This window comes from Silene latifolia, chromosome 4, assembly GCF_048544455.1.
Source record: "Silene latifolia isolate original U9 population chromosome 4, ASM4854445v1, whole genome shotgun sequence".
In the NCBI taxonomy this organism is placed as follows: Eukaryota; Viridiplantae; Streptophyta; class Magnoliopsida; order Caryophyllales; family Caryophyllaceae; genus Silene; species Silene latifolia.
Genome location: NC_133529.1, coordinates 47288624 through 47309390, shown reverse-complemented (window position 1 = coordinate 47309390; position 20767 = coordinate 47288624). Strand labels below are relative to the sequence as shown.

Here is a 20767-nt window from a genome sequence, read left to right as displayed (position 1 = left end):
TAAAAGGAAGAATGTAAACAAATGACTAAAAGTGCTAGGATATTATGGGTTCATAGGGGATTCATGGGAGTTGATCATACAAACATGTTCTCAATTATATGCAAGCATTTATTGTTGTGATGGGATCAAGTTAGTATATATCTTACAATCCCTAAGAAGGTTTGGGTCCCGGAGCCGAATCGATTAGATTGTACAACACCTACAAGTCGACTTAATCCTTCCTATTCAACATTATGCATGGTCTAATGAGGCTCGAGTTGGTTTATGCCTTACAAGTCTCATTGAAAAGATAAGTGATGGGTAAGAAATGCAAGGATTAATAGGCTTAGAATTTCATCAAACATAACATGTGCATAAGTTGAAATCACAACAAGCAAGCAAATTAATTATGTGAACATATTAGATTAAGCATGAATCAATCCCCATGTTGGTTTCCCCTAATTACCCATTAATCCTAGCTAAGAGACTATTCACTCATTATCAAGTTTAACATGCTAACAAGGTTGTCAATCATATTAACAAGGCAAAACATGATGAACAAGTAAAAAAGATTAACAATAATTAAAACAAGGATTAAGAGAATTATACCTATGGAGATTCCAAAATAATAATGCAAAGAATAATAGAAGTACTTGATGATTGATGGAAGGTTGTCAATCTCCCAATAAACCCAAATGATCTTCTAATTACCCAATAATAAACTTGAATTACTCAATAATAAACTTGAACAATAATTAAGGAAAGATTAATGTGTAATTTTGTGGAAAGATTAAAGGATAATCTATTCTAATCTACTCCTAATCTAATCTAAGGAAAGTTGATTTAATCTAAGAAAGCTTGATCCTTTGATTATTACAAATGGAATATATATAGTGGTACATCATTAGGTTAAGCAAGGGTAGATTAGTAAATAACATTGCTAAGTGTTGAGTAGAGAAATGCTCCTCTCGAAGGATATGCGCATATCATGTTGCTAGTCCCGCCACAATATGCTCGTCCCGAGCGCCTGGAGAATAGGCACAGGCTCCCTGGACTGTGATCCGAGCGGATCGTGGAGGAGACGCTCGGATTATGAGGGGAGAAGACGCTCGTCTTGGAGGGGAGACGCTTGGATAATAGGAAAGGAAGACGAGCGTCTTGAAGGGGAGATGCTCGTCTTGGGTCTGGGGATGAGCGTCTTGAGTCTCGGGACGCGCGGATTGGCGGACAACTTGTCTATTTGAGCTCGGATTGTAAAATGGACGTCATTTCCTCATCCGGACTCCTATTGGAGTGATTCAAAAGACTAGACCACTTGATTTTTAGACGCCGTTTCATCTAGCATACTTTCAGAGCCAAAGGAGCAACTTTTGGTTTGGTTTTCGAGCAATTTCTTCTTGCAATGGCTTCCTTCTCGTCATCCTTGCTTTTAAGCCTATGATCCTTCTATATACTCTTTATTCCTATATCCTTGGTCATCATTCTTGCCTCCTATTCATACTAGTCCATCCAATATCGTCAAAAAGCTTCCAAATATGCACGGGAGACGGGAATTTTCGCCTAATTATCTTCTTTCCTACAAAACATACAAAATGCACTAGGAAAGCAAAATAGAAAGCATTTGACGGATAAAATGGCTATGGAATGTTATAATAGTATGAAAAATGGGCTCAATTAGGGGACTAAATGTGCGCAATTATGAGTCACATCGGCGGATTTGGCAATGAAATTACCTGTTAAATGTTGTGGTGTAGGAGTACCATTTGGTAGGTTCTCCTCGGTTGGTACGGAATGTGATGAGAATTTAGGCATTGTGGGTTGATTTTGTGGTGGGTTTTGTGTTGGGTTATCCTCTCCTTCTCTTGCAAAAGGGTTGGTAACTCAATGTTATTTGGTTGAATGTCCACAATTTCTCCAATACCTCTCAAAGTACCTCTAGCAAGTCTTCTATTGTTGGTCAAAGTTCTTTTAATTTCAACATCAATAGGTAACAAGTTACCTTGTGATCTCCTAGACATGCAAAATATCAAACAACTCGAAAATAATTAGAACAACCTTGAGGAGATTGACTTCCCCAAGGTAAAGAAAGACACAACTAAAAACAATTAATGAAAATCAAATCAAGTTAACACCGTCCCCGGCAACGACGCCATTTTTGGTGTCGGTTAAAACTCGTCGTCAAAAGCTACCTAACCAAAACAATATTTATAATTTCACAAACTACTCTTAGCAAAGAGGTAAGTAAAGGTCGGATCCCACGGGACGGGTATTGATGTAGGATTTTCAATTGCAAATGGTTGTGTCTTAGGGTGTCAAAATTTGGGTTGAGATAGGAGATCAACTAAACTAATCAACAATATAAAAGCAAAGTAATAAAAACAAGCAACGTGATTAAAATGAGATGTAAACAATTGATTAAAAGTACTAGGGTGTCATGGGTTCATAGGGGATTCATGAGAGTTGATCATACAAACATGTTTTCTACTAGATACAAGCGCTTATTGTTGTGATGGGATCGAGTTGGTGTATAAGCTTACAATCCCTAAGAAGGTTTGGGTCCCGGAGCCGAATCGATTTGATTGTACAACACCTACAAGTCGACTTAGTCCTTCCTATCCAACTATATGCATGGTCTAATGAGACTCGAGTTGGTGTCTAAGCTTACAAGTCTCATTGAAAAGATAAGTGATGGGTAAAAAAATGCAAGGATTCATAGGCTCGCATTTCATCAAACATAACTTGTGCATAAGTTGAAATCACAACAAGCAAGCAAATTAATTATGAAAACATATTAGATTAAGCATGAATAAATCCTCATGTTGGTTTCCTCTATTTCCCCATTAACCCTAGTTAAGGAAACTACTCACTCATTATCAAGTTTAACATGCTAACAAGGTTGTCAATCATACTAGCAAAGCAAAACATGATGAATAAATGAAAATGATTAACAATAATTAAACAAGGTTAAGAGAGAATTATACCTATGAAGATGATTCCAAATAATAAAGCAAAGAATAATAGAAGTACTTGATGATTGATGGAAGGTTGTCAATCCTCCAAATAAACCCAAATAATATTCTAATTACCCAAAATAAATGCAGAACAATAGAGAAATTAAGGAAAGATTAAGTATTGAGATTTGTATTAAGACTAGATTCAAAGTTGATTACAAGATTAAGGAATGATTAAAACTTGATTAAGAAAGTATTAAGAGAGCATGCTAATCTAAGTAGTACAATGAGGTATTTATACTAAAGATTAGGTACAAGGATTAGGGTTACTAAAGGCTTAAATGACTATTATGTCCTTAAGAAAAGTTGAGGAAATGCTCCTCTCGAAGGAAATGAGCATCTCTGTTTTGCTAGTCTCGCCACGATCCGTGTGTCTTGGGGAGTGGCACGAGCTCTCTGGACTGTGATCCGAGCGGATTGGTCAGGAAGACGCTCAGATCCTATGGCTGCAAGACGAGCGTCTTGGCTGCGGGACGCTTGGATGGTGGGGGTTGGAGACGCTCGGATCGTCTGTGATCCGCTCGGATCCCACGACAGACTCTTCTCTTCTTTTCTTCCATCATAATCAGCGAGGATCATTCCGGGGATACAAGGATCCTTTTGTCATTGCCCATTTTACTTTATTATCTACATAGACCTTCTAGTGATGTCTTCTCTTTGATGCTTGGGCATTAGATGCGATCAATTTAGCTCCATTTCGCCATGTAAATGCAAGGTTAGCACTCCTTTCCTACCAAGGGGACAAAACCTCAAAGAATATGCAAAATGGGAAACTAAAGATAGTAAATGACCCAATTATGCACTATAAAGAATAGGAACGAGGTTAATTCGGGGACTAAATGTGCTCAAATATGAGTCACATCAATAGGAATGTTGGAATCCTCCTCCATATCTACAATGACAAAGTCTACCGGAATGAAGAATTTGCCAATTGTCACGGGCACATCCTCCCATACCCCTAAAGGTGTCTTTGTTGATCGATCCGCCATTTGAAGGGTAATGTTGGTGCATTTGAGCTCTCCTATTCCTAACCTCTTGCACACTGAGCATGGCATGACACTTACACTTGCTCCAAGATCACATAATGCTTTGTTGATTGTAGTGTCGCCAATGGTGCATGGAATAGAAAATTTTTCCGTATCTTTGAGTTTTGGAGGGGAACTCCCTTGTAGAATACCACTACTCACTTTGTTAAAGGCAATAGTCTCTAGCTTTCGGATGGATTTCTTCTTGGTAAGAATGTCCTTCATGTATTTTGCATAGGCCGGAACATGATTGATCAATTCCGTGAATGGGATTGAGACTTCTAAGTTCTTCACAATTTACATGAACTTTCCAAGTTGCTCATCAAACTTAGGCTTACTTGACGACTTGGGAATGGAAGTCTAATCACAATAGGCTCTTTCTCCTTAGCCTTTTCTTCATTCATTTTCTTTGAAACTTCATTGGTGGTGGGTTCTTCTTCCTTAGAGTTCTCGACAACTCTTTGCTTGTCACTAACATCCACAACATCTTCATCAATTGGCCTCTTCGGCCCTTCATATCTTGTACCACTTCTCAAATGGATGACATTAACCGTTTCATGTCTTGGTGGATTACATTGAGGTGGTAATTGCCCCTTTTGTCTTTGAGAGTTAGAAGATGCTAATTGTAATACTACGGATTTTTATAAGCTAAGTACTCGACCGAGTAGAGCCTACTTGGCCGAGTAGTGTCAAGAGTGTAGTTTGTTTGGGTTCTGCCGAGGAATACTCGGCCGAGTATGGTGAATACTCGACCGAGTAGAGGATACTCGGCCGAGTATACACAATACTCGACCGAGTATCCGGTCCGTCGAGTGTTATTTTCGCGGTTTGATTTGGAAATGGTTAGGGCGTTATATATTACGATAAGCAGTTTCTAATTACAATTTCCAAAACCTAAAACATCCTACGACGCTCTAATCATCTTTGAATCTCTCCTTTGGGTGATCATAGCAATCGTATTCTGTCCTTTGATTCATCGTCAGTAAGTCCTCATCCTTATATTGAATGATTGATATTTAGGGTTTGTCTTTGATTATATATTGGGGGATATGGGGTTTTGCAGTTAGTGATTGGAATTATGTGATTGTTGGTGTAGGCGACGATGTGGTATTTGTTATGCATTTGTATGGTTGATTGCAGCGTAAGCGGATTGTGAAAAGGTAGGGTTTCCCTACTCAGTTTACTGTTAATTGATTTAAGATTGTGATTGCACTGTGTATGATTGTTATCTGCTGATCATCGGAGGTTGGGTGTTGTGGTGATGGTGTTGATGTGGTTGTGTTGTGACGGTTGTGGTATTATGACAGCTGTGATGCTGTGTGTGTGATTGTGGTGGAGTCACTTGCGGGAGTGGCTTCACACCCTAGTTCGCCCTTCGTGGAACCCGTCACGGGAGGGGATGTGCACATTAAGGGACAAGGATTGTTAGTCGCTCGTTGATGAGCTGGACTAGGTGGGGATGGGCTGCGGTCACCCATCGCGGCGAGGATTACCTGTTGCGATGGGTAATCTGGCAGGGCTACACACTTCGGTGTGTAGTCGATTCTTGTGTGAGATCGGGAGACCGGGGATGGAGGATGATCACCGGTTACATTATTTGTTTGTCTTATTTAAATTATGCGATAATCGACCCCGTGTTGTTATTTTGTAAAACCTGCGGTGATCCATTCGGGGATGGTGAGCAGATATGACAGGTAATGCAGATGTTTAGCTATGGGACAAACATGGGGAGTCATCACTTCGAGTCTAGTTTCCGTCGTTACGAGTTTAGCTGTCTTTGATTTCAGTTGTATTGAAGTCTTTACACTTTTAGTTTGAGTTGGTCTGAGATAATGTATTCGCTAACTCTTTATACTTTAATAAATGTTGTTTGGAATTTGTAACTTTGATATACTAGCCTCGGGAAACCGAGATGGTAACAACCTTTCATGCTAGGGTAGTCCTTGGTAAGGTACCTTGGTATGAGGGGGTGTTACAAAGTGGTATCAGAGCCGAAGATTCCGGCACCTAAAACAAATGAACATAATGAACTTAGGGAGTCTAAATAAAATGAACCCGGGGAGAGTTATTTGGAGCTACCGCAAGGACTTGGGAGACATCTCGGAGTCGCACTATGGCCCTCACAAACTCAAGCCGGTCACGGAGGGGACTGTTTTGTGTGTTTATTTGATTCATGCGTATGGTGTGTCGAAATTGAATGCTTGGAACATGTGGTAGAAGGTGTAATGTGTGAAAATCTGTGAACGACATTGTGAAAGTGGTAGAAAGGCATGATGGAATTGATGTGTGAAATCAGTTGAAACGGTTTTGGCATGAAAAGTATTGGCATGTTACGTGTTTACTATGTGGCTTTCAGATTTATGACGTAATATGCTTAACTTTGGGTAGCGATGCATAGTATATAGAATTGCATGCTTAAGTATGTTATCGTAAGTTTATGTCGTGTTTAATTTTCATGTGAGTATGATAAAAGTGCATCTATGTACTGGTTTCTTGAAGTATTGAGTTGTTGTTGTTGCCTTATGCATGTTCAAATTGTTTGGGTTTAGAAAATTTGATTTGTATGATGATCGATTACGGAAGGGTTGTCTTAAAACTGTCATAAGTCGAGTTCTAGAAATGATATGGCTGTGATTCTAAGTTGAGGTGATAGCTTGTCTTCTTACGATTCTAAAGATAGGTCACACGCCCAAAATGACCAAGTAACGAGTGAGATATGACTGTTTTACGAAAACTGGACGATGCTGAGAATTGTGTTGGTACTCGACCGAGTAAAGTAATACTCGACCGAGTAAGGGCTACTCGGCCGAGTATTCCCAATACTCGACCGAGTAATCCTCTGTGATAATTACTTTCGCTTCTGGAGTCGAAAACTCGGCCGAGTAATATAGTTACTCGACCGAGTATCATGTACTCGACCTAGTATGCTATGTACTCGACCGAGTACCTCAGTGGGCGACCATTTTGGGTCGGTGGTTTTGTTCTTACGGTTGTTTTGAGTCTTAGGGCATGTATACATGTATGTTTTGGGTCTTAAAGTATTCTTTTATATATGTGACGGTCTTGATACGTAAGTTACCGAATGCTACGATAGGGAGGATGCCGGCGTATGAGGGATAGGTGTTGGATATAAAGGACATGAGTTATATGTGGTTGTGAGGGATAGTGGAACAAGAAAAGAGTAGATTGATGAGCTAATCGAGACAAGGAGCATGTTTTATGAGATATGATGAGTGATATAGTCGTGGGTTGAGTAATATAAAAGTAAGTGTATATGGGCAAGGGTGATGCTGTAAGTGTAAAGAAACGTGAGAATGAAAGATTGAGATGAGGGATACGAATAGTGACATAGGGGTATGTGTAAGGATTTATGGAGGGAGACGGTTAGGATTGTGTTGGTTAAGGATATATGTGATAAAAGGTCGCTATAGAGAGATGGAAACGAATAGTGTAAAGTGAGGTCAAGTTATGCCGCGATGAGTAGACAGTGGTTGATTTGGGAATTTGAAATATCAAGAGGTGAGTCTAGTGTGTAATTCTTTGGGCAATTGACGATATAAGGTGAATTTTTGGTTTTATAGAGATACGAAAGGGGGATACGACTAATTGAAAAGTAACCGTTAGTGTGTGGATTTGATAGTGACAAGTGTGAGTGAGTAGTATGATGAGAGAGGATCGGTGATAAGGAAGAATGAGAAGATATTTATATGAATTAATGGAATTTGAACTGTGGAGTAACAAGAAGGTAATCGGATTACTAAAGAGATAGTTAGAAAAGAGAAAGGAGATGAATTATTAATTGGTATTATTGAGTAAAAAGGGGGAAAGAGGGATGGAAGTAAGTTGAAATAACGTTGACCGGAGTTAAGGAGCATGAAGGTAGGAAATTATGGAAATGAACGATAGCCTCGCTAGAGGGTGTGAGTTAATGGTTATATAGGAGAGCAGGACGACATGTTAGCCGTGAGTTTCGAGGTATTAAGGGAATAAGAAGCTTGTAAAGTGTTTGCACGATCTGAGAATTTGGTGGAGAGTTAGGTAACAATATGATAAAGGATAGAATTGGGAATAATGTTGAGGTAGATTTTGTTGATGGATTGGATGTTCATTATTTGGGATGATAACCAGAGAGAAGAAATGGATTGTTATACTAAGAAGTGATAGTAAGAGAGTAGTCACATGAAGGATGTTGGTGTCATAGTATTGTCACTAGTGGTTGAGGATGATGTTACTTTAGGGAAGTTAGTTGTTCTAATGAGGTTGATTTTGTGGAGGTGATTAGTATGTTTGGTTGTGAGGGAGTATAAGATGTGGATATATGAGGTGTTCGCTGGAAGTTGGGTATTGATGTTGTGGCTACATTTGCCGGAGGGGTGATAATTGTGTGTATGAGAGGATATGTTATGGAAGGCACCTGAGTTAAGTCCGGGATGAGAGGTATTCATTGTCAAGTGGTAACTTACGTGATCAGGATTGGCTAGTTAGATTCGATTATGGGTCCATGAGGTGTGTAAAACTTTGTGTGAGGTCCTGGCCTCACGAGTAATGGTGTGGCGTGATAATTACGAGTCGTTATGTGTGTGATCCGCGTCATAAGTTATAATTATATGTGTATGTATGATATCTGTAAGTAATGGTGTGAGGTTCTGGCCTCAAGAGTCATAGTATGGATGGTATTCATAAGGTTGGTATTTGTGATCCCGTCTAATGTCTTTGCATCGTGATCGGTAGAGCGATTTAAGGAAGTCTTGTGGTCAAGGAAGTTGTCTTTGAGTCAGTGTTATGAGATTGTAAAAGTTGTGATGGCTATCGATGTGGTTTTGTGCACTGTGCACGGTAATTCGTGTTGTGATACGAGTATTTTCGTGTTGTCATCGATCGTTGTTTGTTTACTGCTATTTCTTGTCAGTGCCAGTCAAGGCATATAGACCGTTGTTTTGTTTCCCGATGTTCCTTACCAGTGTCAGCTTGGGAGAGATAATAGAGTATGATATGAGAGAGAGTTGGGTATGGTGCTGTTGTTGTCATGGCGTAGTAATATTCTGTTAATGGGGCACAGTTGTGAGAGGTTGTTGGAGTACTTTTGATCTTGGGTTAGATGAGGCATTGGTGGACATAGTTGTGGAAAGAAATTATGGAACATGTGTGGTATTGAACTTTAAGCTACGGGAGGTTTAACACCTTTTATTGGGGTAGTGAGTACGGAGTTTTGGGACTTAGTATCATGTCAAGTCAAGGGTGAGTTGTGGTAATAAAAGAGATGAACTTGAGAAGCTAATGTGAGTATGTGTAATATTTTGTGGATTGTTAGCTAAGATTGTGGAGATGAGTGTATAAGTATATAGAAGTATGTTGTTTTGCAGTAGTGTGGAAGAGATGAAGTAATGGTAATAGTGAGGATTTTATGATATATGTTATGGGAGTACAGAATAATTGGAAGCACGAGAACTGTTAGAGAAAGAGAGCCCTGGATATAGGAATGGTTGTAGGTCTTAAGGTTATATTGGTTTAACGTTGACATGCGTTGATAATGAGGGTTATGGGAGGTATGGCAATGGACCTAGTATTAGTGAGTTACGAGGACGTAACATTATCTTAAGAGGAGTAGGATGAGACAAAGAGAGTTCGATGGTTGTACATGTTATAGAATAATGGGAAGTTTGAGTGTTGGTGTAGAGTAAAGGATGGATTTGTGTTAGGGTTGATTTTATTACAGGTAATGGTAGTGCTCGTAGTAGTATGATGTTTAGGAGTGTGTTTAAGACTCGAGAGTGTTAACGGATTTTGTGAGGATGTTTATGTGTGTGAGTAAACTTCGAGGACGAAGTTCGTTTTAAGGGTGGTAGAATGTAACATTCCGTCTTGATGGTTGATCTTGTCCGGTGGATTGCCTTGGTAATTGAGTTGCTAGTGAGGGTTATAGAAGTGAGACAGAGTTGGCAACATTATATTGTGGTTATTCGGTAATGTTATGGAGTCAGTATTGGGAGCCTATGCTATAGTTGAGACGATATCGTGAGCCATGTTGTGGAAGGAAGAGTGGTTGTGGAGTTAGTGTTAGGTGTCCATGTTTTATAGGTTGGGTTGGAACTTCGGGGACGAAGTTCTTTTTAAGGGGGGAAGACTGTAATACTACGGATTTTTATAAGCTAAGTACTCGACCGAGTAGAGCCTACTCGGCCGAGTAGTGTCAAGAGTGTAGTTTGTTTGGGTTCTGCCGAGGAATACTCTGCCGAGTATGGTGAATACTCGACCGAGTAGAGGATACTCTGCCGAGTATACACAATACTCGACCGAGTATCCGGTCCATCGAGTGTTATTTTCGCGGTTTGATTTGGAAATGGTTAGGGCGTTATATATTACGATAAGCAGTTTCTAATTACAATTTACAAATCCTAAAACATCCTACGACGCTCTAATCATCTCTGAATCTCTCCTTTGGGTGATCATAGCAATCGTATTCTGTCCTTTGATTCATCGTCGGTAAGTCCTCATCCTTATATTGAATGATTGATATTTAGGGTTTGTCTTTGATTATAAATTGGGGGATATGGGGTTTTGCAGTTAGTGATTGGAATTATGTGATTGTTGGTGTAGGTGACGATGTGGTATTTTTTATGCATTTGTATGGTTGATTGCAGCGTAAGCGGATTGCGAAAAGGTAGGGTTTCCCTACTCAGTTTACTGTTAATTGATTTAAGATTGTGATTGTACTGTGTATGATTGTTATCTGCTGATCATCGGAGGTTGGGTGTTGTGGTGATGGTGTTGATGTGGTTGTGTTGTGACGGTTGTGGTGTTGTGACAGCTGTGATGCTGTGTGTGTGATTGTGGTGGAGTCACTTGCGGAAGTGGCTTCACACCCTAGTTCGCCCTCCGTGGAACCCGTCACGGGAGGGGATGTGCACATTAAGGGACAGGGATTGTTAGTCGCTCGTTGATGAGCTGGACTAGGTGGGGATGGGCTGCGGTCACCCACTGGCGGCGAGGATTACCTGTTGCGATGGGTAATCTGGCAGGGCTACACACTTCGGTGTGTAGTCGATTCTTGTGTGAGATCGGAGACCGGGGATGGAGGATGATCAGCCGGTTACATTATTTGTTTGTCTTATTTGAATTATGCGAAAGAATCGACCTCGTGTTGTTGTTTTATAAAACCTGCGGTGATCCATTCGGGGATGGTGAGCAGATATGACAGGTAATGCAGATGTTTAGCTATGGGACAGACATGGGGAGTCATCACTTCGAGTCTAGTTTCCGTCGTTACGAGTTTAGCCGTCTTTGATTTCAGTTGTATTGAAGTCTTTACACTTTTAGTTTGAGTTGGTCTGAGATAATGTATTCGCTAACTCTTTATACTTTAATAAATGTTGTTTGGAATTTTTAACTTTGATATACTAAACTCGGGAAACCGAGATGGTAACAGCCTTTCATGCTAGGGTAGTCCTTGGTAAGGTACCTTGGTATGAGGGGGTGTTACACTAATTGAGTCATTTGAGTTTCCAACATCTTGTTATGGGCTAGTATGTTGTTGATGGTAATATCTTTGGCTTGGCTATCTTTTTGCATTTGGGTGAAAAATTCTTGTTGGTTCTTTTGCATTTGAAGGACCGCTTTTTGAACATCAAAGCTTTGGTCATTGGTTTGATTGTATGAAGGTTGATTTTGATAACTTTGGCTTTGGTTGTAAAAGGGTCTTTAAGCTTGATTTCTCATTCGAGGTGGGGTGTATGTTGGTTGGGGGTTTTTAACATTTTGGCTCTTGTATGAAAGATTTGGATGAAATTTGGTATTCTCATTATAATAGTTTGAATAAGGGGTGCCACTCTTATATGCTTGGAAAGCATTCACTTGTTCATTTGTTCCCCTACATTCACTTTGCTCATGTCCCAAAGTTCCACAACTCTCACATATTCAACTTGGAATTGAGGATGATGCCACCATAGCATTAACATGTTTTTTGGGTGATTTGGAAGCTTTGTCAAGCTTAGCCATAACCTTCTCAAACTTCAAATTGATGGTGTTAATATGAGCACTCAGTTGAGCACCCAATTGTATGATGGAATCTACCTCATGCCTTCCTCCTCTAGTGGCCTTTCGAGGCCTACTATATTGTGAATTATGAACCGCCATCTCTTCCATTTTGGCCCATGTTTGATTGTCATCAACTTCGGTTAACATTCCATTGGATCCCATATTGAGAATATTGTGGGAATCTTCATGATCGAGGCCATTTCGTGTTCACAATTAAGTATATGTGGTCGTTGGTCAATGGTCGATAAAAAACACAATTTATACTTCACAAACAACTCTACAATTAGTAAAGAGGCAAGTAAAGGTCGGATCCCAAGGGACGGGTATTGAAATGAGAATTCTATTGTAACTAGTAGTGTCTAGGGGTGTCACAAATTGGGTTGGTGTAGAAGGTCACTAAACTAAAATAACAATGAAAATAAACTAGCAAGATGAATAAAATAAGGGGCGTAAACAATTGATTAAAAGCACTAGGGTGTCATGGGATCATAGGGGAATCATGGGATATGATCATACAAACATGTTCTCAAATTATAAGCAAGCAATTATTGTTGTGATGGATTGAGTTGGGTTATATCTTACAATCGTAGGAAAGTTTGGGTCCCGCAGCCGAATCGATTAGATTGTACAACACCTACAAGTCGACTTAATCTTCCCTACTCAACACATGCATGGTCTAATGAGACTCGAGTTGGGTTATGTCTTACAAGTCTCATTGAAAAGATAGAAGATGATAGTAAATGCAAGGATTCATAGGCTTAGCATTTCATCAAATATAACATGTGCATGTATTAAGATCAAAACAAGCAAGCAAATAAGATATGAAAGCATATTAATTTAAGCATGAATCATTCCCCATGTTGGTTTCCCCTAATCACCCATTAAACCCTAGCTAAGAGACTACTCACTCATTATCATGTTGATCATGCTAGCAAGGTTGTCAATCATACCAACAATATGAAACATGATGAATAAATGAAAGTAATTAACAATAATTAAAAAGGGATTAAGAGATTATACCTACTAATGATTCCAATAATAAAGCAAGAATAATAGAAGTACTTGAATCCTAGATTGAGAGGTTGTCAATCTCCCAATAATAACCCAAATAATCTTCAATTACCCAAAATAAAGGAAGAACAAGAGAGAGATTAAAGAACTAAAACTTGGATTAAAACTTGATTAATACTTGATTACAATATTGAAGAGAGATTTGATTGATATTAACTACACTAATTATTGATAAGAAGAACATACTCCTCTAATTAGCTTAATGGGGTATTTATAGTGAAAATTAGGGAGGATGCATTAGGGTTAACTAAGGGCTAAACTAGTAATTATACTTTTTAAGTTGAGCAAGGAGACTCCGGTATTTTATGAGAGAAGGGCTTCTCTTTTCGTAGCTTGAAGAATGAAATCCGTGCTGTGCAGGAATCCGTGCGGATTAGAGTCGGGACGGCCGGATTTGGGCTGTGCAATCCGAGCGGATTCAGGAGAGGGACGCTCGGATTGTTGTAGGGGAATCCGAGCGGATTCCAAGGAGGGACGCTCGGATTGTCAGCCGGCCGGACGGGCGGATTGTCTGCAATCCGTTCGGATTGTTGGTCAGTGTCAATTCTTCTTCTTTTCTTCCCTTTTCTTCATAAATTCCTTGGGGATTTCCTTGGGGACGCAAGGATCCTTTCTCAACATTGTTCTTCTACTATAATATGTACAAAGGCCTTCTAGTCTTGTCTCTTCTTGATGCTTGGTCATTGAATACAATCAATTTAGCCTCGTTTTGCCATGAAAATGCAAGATTCTTACTCCTTTCCTACCAAGGGATCAAAATCTCAAAGAATATGCAAAACAAAGAACTAAAGATAAGAAATGACCCAAATAGGCACTAAAAAGCATGGAAACAATGGTAATTCGGGGGCTAAATATGCGCCAATTATGGTCACATCAAATATCCCCAAACCGAACCTTTGCTCGTCCCGAGTAAAGAGGTGACAAAGACTAGGACCAAAACTAACCTATCCTAATAATAATAGCCGATATGAGACAATTAGCGGGTCTCACTCCGCCCCTTCAACTCACAACAAGACAACCATGAGGTAGGATGCCTTTTTGCAAGGCAAGGTGGGTCTTGCCAAAATGGCGACACATCCAAACATTAAAGCACATAAAATCACATAATGGATGCATCTACAAAAAGAATAGCCACTTTCCTCATCTAAGTGGCGGAAATTATCTACAAGGGAAGCAATTCAAGGGTACACAATCCTTCATAGATGCAATTTGTTCAAACTACTAAGCCTAGAAGGATACCAATAAATCACCTCCAAGTTCTGTCAAGCTAGGGTACCTTTGTCCTCAATCGTTAAATGCTTTTGTCAAGAGTAGACTCCCTATGGTGTTAGAAACACTGGAGGATCGCGGAATTCCCCCTCTTGCCTAGACAAGAAGAAGGGTCGTCCCCTCTCTACCATGCACAAAAATGGATATGACGGATGAAGGGATCAATAGATATTTGTGTTTCATTTTGGGAGTTTGCTTTGTTGTTGTTTTCCCCCCCAATTTCATGTGGCATTTGACATTTGAGAACACTTTCTTTGCCATTTATTTTTGATTTTTGGCTTTTCAATACTTGACAACTTTCAACTTTTCTTTGCATTTCTTTGCATTTCTTTTGAACATTTTCAAAGTCACCCCATATGTAGGGAGGGTGGCTTATATTTGAAGCATAGGAGTTCTATTTTTGCTCCTCTTTTCATTTGATGCATTTTTGCAAACTTTCTTTCATTTTTCATTTCATTGAACTCAAATTGATTTTTTTTTTTTGTGCCCATTCCCTTTGATGACAAAAATATGGTAGAACATGGATGAATGATAGATGTATGCATGGTTTCAAGGGTCACCTTGGAATAAACGGTAGCCAAGGAGTTATCACACCACAAGGTACTCTTGACTAGGCCTTAAACCACGGGTCAAAGGATACTAGCATGACACATCCTAGGGTGTTTTACAAGTATTCTAACAAGCAAAGTCTTAAGAATAAAAAGCATCTACTAGGGCCTATATACACTTGTCAAGTTTCCCAAATAGACGGTTTCGCAAAATTTTTCTAACATGCAAACTACATGCCATGATGCAACTAGCATATATACATCCTAATGCAAATGATTCTACCAACTAAAATGCCATATAATCTAAGTGCAAGTCCTAGGTTCACATTGTTGTACGCATCAATCAAAATAAAGCCACATAGTCATTAACATAAAGAGGAAAAAGGAGATTGGAAAGATCATACCATGCGGTCTTCAATATCCTCATGTCTCGGATGTGGCGTAGTCAATCAAAGTGAACAAGGATAAAACAAACACAATATATACAAGACAATATATACAAAGGAAATGAACTTGTTTTTGGGTTTTCAATTTTCAAATTTTTATGATTTTTTAAATTTTTCAATTTTTATGGTTTTTGAATAAAATTTAAGTGTTAGAATTCCCATCCCCACACTAATATGGGCATTGTCCTCAATGGCCAAAATGATGGAAATTATGCAAAGATGATGCATGATTTCTATACTAAATGCAATTCTACACTAAGCTATACTACATGATGCATGGTTTTTGTTATGACGGAGAGGATAATTTAGATTACCTCCCGTTGTGTATGCATTAACTTCCCCAAACCAAATAAGACACTATTGCTAATGTCCAAGGATGGATATAGTTCATGCACACACTATGCTATGCATGAAACTAGATTGTCATTTTGGATTTTACAAATGGGAACAATAAAGAACACCTCAATGGTACCGAGGTGTGAGTCCTTTGATGTTGCTAGGACTAAACCAACAATGATCAAAATGAAATAAAATACAAAGAGATATAGACAAACCGTGGGAGAGTAGGAATCTCCAAGGCTTGCTAGTCCTCCATCATGCTATCATCATCATTACTTCCCTCATGAGAAGTGGTCACATTGCCACTTTCCTTGGCACTTTCTTCTTCACTTTCTTCCTCATCTCGTTCATCATCATCTTCACCATCTCTTTCTCCATCTCCACTTGCTTCTTCCTCAATATTATCATCAATTTCTTCACCATTTCCAACAACCTCATTGTCTTCCACCACGTCCCTAGATGCACCCGGAAACAAGGCTTCTTTATCCGCCCAACTAGGCAAAGGACAAGATGGATCAAGGAGTCCTTGCCTAGCTAAATGTAGGAGGGGAGGATATTGAGCCAAATAAGCATTCTTCCGATCTTCATAAGCTTGCTTGTGCATGGCTTGCATAAGAAGAGTGACATAGTCTTTCCCAATTTCAACTCCTTCCGGTTTGAACTCTTCATACACAAAGGGGTAAGGCGGTGTAACAATGGAAGAGGAGGGGGTTTCATGATCACCCTTTTGTTGTTGAATGATGTACTCGGCTTCTTCGGATAGGGGAAGTAGATAGTTGGTCCGGTGGACACTTAGGCGACAAATTTTCGAGGGTAAGGTGAACGATCTAGCTTCACTAGTTAGCCATCCATATTTAGTGTCAAGGGGGTTATGGGCAACCCACTTGAACTTGTTAATCATAATGTGCATATTAATAAGATGGCCACCTTCCTTTGCTTTGTACTTCTTATCCTTATTGAAATTAGGATCAAAGTGCTTAGCTAGGACCGTGACTAGGCCGCCATTTACAATAACGGTCGTACCCTTCTTCCCATTATCAACATTAAGCCATCTATCAACCAATAGCCTCAAAGAATTGAAAGGCTTGGTGTGAATTCTTCCGACATTCAAAGCCGATTCAAGGAGAATAAAATCAAGTCTTGTGAAATGATTGGTGTCTTTCCTAGCAATTATGGTATTTCCCACAACTTTGTGCCATACTCTTATGCCCGGATGATGGACCAAAAGAGCACGACAAGCATGAAAATCATCAAATTTCTTCCCGGAGATTGCCTCCCAAAGAGGCTCGGGGTCATACTTTCCATAATGCTTAAGATATCTCGATTCATCGCTAAGACCCAAAATTTCACCCAATTCCTTAAAGGTAATGCGTCTACTAATGTTAGCTAGACGAAACTCAAGATTTTCCTTATCCTCAACTTTGGTAACTTTTAAAGAACTTAAGAATTCCAAGACATGGGAAGGGTATGTCGATTCCTTTGTTTCAAACAATTTCTTCAAACCCATGGCATTGAAAAAGGCTTTTGTTTGTTCAAGAACACCCAATTTCTCCAAGGCATCTTCACATATGAATTTGGTGGATTGAATTGATTTCATAGCAAACTTGACAAATGTATTTCTATGGGTATCGGAAATAAAAGTTACCTCTGGATAATGCAAGAGTTGATCGATTACCGGAGTAGAAGGTGATGCTCCCATAGAAGTTTGTTGTTGTTGTTGCACTTCCAAGTTTGGTGTTGATACCACCATTGCCAAAGCTTTCTTTGTTTGGAGAGCTTTTTGCCTTTGAGAGAGAGCCTTTGCCTTTGGTGCCTTTGTTGCTCCCTTTGTCCTTGCCATTTGATGAACTAACCAAGAAAAGAATCAAAAATCTTCAATTTGTAGAATGCCCAAATCGATTTGAAGGTGAAAGGCTTTGCCTTTATGAAATCAAAAATCGACTCAAAGGTTGAAGATTTTGTTCTTGGTTTTGATTTTTATTGAAGATGGAGTGATTGATTTGTTGTTTGAAGGATGGTTTGATTTGATTTTGGTGGATTTTGTTGAGGGTTTTTGTTTTTGTGATGGAGAGGATGAGGGTTTTGATGTTGTGGGTAGTGTTTATGAATGAATGAATGAAGGAATGAAGGTGGGAGGGTATTTAAAAGAAGTCGACATTTTCGAAAACGCAGGGGCAATCCGTGCGGATTAGGCCCAATCCGTGCGGATTCTGCAGCTTCAAAATTTTCAGAAGCTCGCCTAAAGACGGGCGGATTCTGGGGAATCCGCTCGGATTCTTCTGCGATGGGATGGGCGGATTTGCTGCAGGACGGACGGATTCTATGAGACGGGCGTCTTTCCAGAAATCCGCTCGGATTCTTCAGCAGTCAAGAAATTTTCAATTTCAGCTCAGCTCAGGACGGGCGTCTTTTGGTCAGGACGCTCGGATTGTTGAAGACGGGCGGATTTGGTACAATCCGCTCGGATTCTGGTCCTTTGTACCCGGATTCATTCCATTCGTGCACAATGCATTTCCCTTTACCATTCTTCCATTCTTCTTCATTTCTTCTGTTCTTCATTGTGGGGGCACTACTAAGGCATGAATAGCCTAGGCAATTTCCATCCCCACACTAAGGTAAGGCACTACACATCAATTGAAGTCGTTAGTCCCTCCCTCACTTCTCTCTTACATGACAATTATTTTGATCAAAGTAAATAAAAATCCAAAAATGACAAAAAAAATGCAATACAAGAATTGAAATGTAAGTTAGGGAGTTAGAAATATTTACAAGTGGTGGTTTAGGGAGGACTCCACCAAACTCTCATTCTTGATGAGATGTCAAGGGGGCATGTTCAAGGTGTTGTTGATGTTGCTCAACACCTTGAAGAAGTAATCAAAAGCTTGTTCATTATTATGGTAGAGGTCCTCAATAGACCGTGGCCCTTGTTGTTGATCATGATCGATGGCATGCCCAATGTAGGGATTAAAAATCCCTTCAAACTCGTCGTCCCAAAGACCACAAACTTCATTGAGTTGATCATTGAAAATCTCTTGCTTAGATGGAGACAACTTTCCCAATTTCTTCTCTTGGCCAATGAGGCCATCCTCTTCTTCCTTGGTTGATTTTGATGAGCTTTGCAAGCTCTCCTTGTCACAATTCACTTGCTCTTTGAATGGAGCATCTTCAATTTTCTTCCTCCATTGGAGTTCCGATTTCTTCCTTTCATCTTTTCGGCTATAATGATCAATCATGAAACATGGCTCATGTAAACGAGGAGCTCTCATGGTTTTGTCAAGATTAAAAGTTATGCTTTCATCTTCCACTTCTAGAGTGAGCTCTCCATGTTTCACATCAATCACCGCACCCGCGGTGTGTAGGAAAGGTCTTCCTAAGATGATTGGAATGTTGGAATCTTCCTCCATATCAACAATGACAAAGTCCACCGGGATGAAAAACTTCCCAATTCGCACGGGGACATCTTCCCATATCCCTAATGGTGTCTTCGTCGATCTATCGGCCATTTGGAGTGTGATGTTGGTGCATTTAAGCTCTCCCATTCCCAACCTTTTACTTACCGAGTACGGCATGACACTCACACTAGCCCCTAGATCACATAAGGCTTTGTTGATCGTCGTGTCGCCAATGGTACACGGTATTGAGAAGCTTCCCGGATCCTTTAACTTTGGAGGTGAACTCCCTTGAAGTATTGCACTACTCACCTTAGTGAAGGCGATAGTCTCAAGTTTCCGGATCGACTTCTTCTTTGTGAGGATATCTTTCATGTATTTTGCATAGGCCGGTACGTGATTGATTAATTCCGTGAAAGGAATTGAGACTTCTAAATTCTTCACAATCTCCATGAACTTTCCAAGTTGATCATCAAATTTGGGCTTGGCTTGACGACTTGGAAAAGGAAGTCTAATCACAATGGGCTCCTTCTCTTTGGCCTTGTCTTCATTTTTCTTTGAACTTTCTTCTTTTGATGATTCCCCTTCTTTGGGGCTTTGCACAATTTCTTCCTTTTCACTAGCTTCCACAACTTCATCCTCAACTTGCTTCTTTGGTGCCTCATACCTTGTACCACTTCTCAAGTGAATGGCACTAACCGTTTCATGTCTAGGGGGATTACTTTGAGGTGGTAATTGCCCCTTTTGTCTTTGTGAGCTTGAAGATGCTAGTTGAGTCAATTGTGTTTCCAACATCTTGGTGTGAGCTAGAATGTTGTTGATGGTAGTGTCCTTTGCTTGGCTATCTTTTTGCATTTGAGTGAAAAATTCTTGTTGATTCTTTTGCATTTGGAGGACCACTTTTTGGACATCAAAACCTTGGTCATTTTGGTGATTGTATGGATTTTGATTTTGGTAACCTTGGTTTTGATTGAAAAAGGGTCTTTGATTTTGGTTTCTCATGGGTGGTGGAGTGTATGTTGTTTGAGGGTTTTGAACATTTTGGCTTTTGTATGAGAGATTTGGATGGAACTTGGTGTTTTCTTTGTAAAAATTTGAATAAGGGGTACCACTTTTGTAAGCTTGGAAAGCATTAACTTGTTCGGTTGTTCCCCTACACTCACTTGGGTCATGACCCAAAGTTCCACAATTCTCACATATCCCACTTGGGATTGATAAGGATGCCGTCATGGCATTGACATGATGCTTTGATGATTTCGAGTTTTCCTCAAGTCTAGCCATAGCTTGTTCAAACTTCAAGTTGATTGTGTCAATGTGAGCACTAAGTTGAGCACCCAATTGAGTAACGGAGTCCACTTCATGCTTTCCTCCTCTAGTAGCCTTGCGAGGTCTACTATATTGTGAATTATGGACCGCCATTTCCTCAATCTTATTCCATGTTTGATTGTCATCAACTTCGGTGAACATTCCATTTGATCCCATATTGAGAATGTTCCTTGAATCTTCATATAAACCATTCCAAAATTGTTGTACCAAAAACCATTCGCTAAGTCCATGGTGAGGACATGAGCGACAAACACCTTTGAACCGCTCCCAAGCTTCATACAAAGATTCTTCATCCCTTTGCTTAAAACCCGTAATTTGAGCTCTTAGCAT

The 20767-nt window shown here is 39.8% G+C and overlaps 1 non-coding gene across 1 annotated transcript; it reads left to right on the top strand.

Moving 5' to 3' along the window:
• The first annotated feature begins 20660 nt into the window (after positions 1 to 20660).
• LOC141654290 (small nucleolar RNA R71) lies at positions 20661 to 20767 on the top strand. The gene has a single exon (XR_012547851.1). It is a non-coding gene; the product is annotated as a small nucleolar RNA R71 (small nucleolar RNA).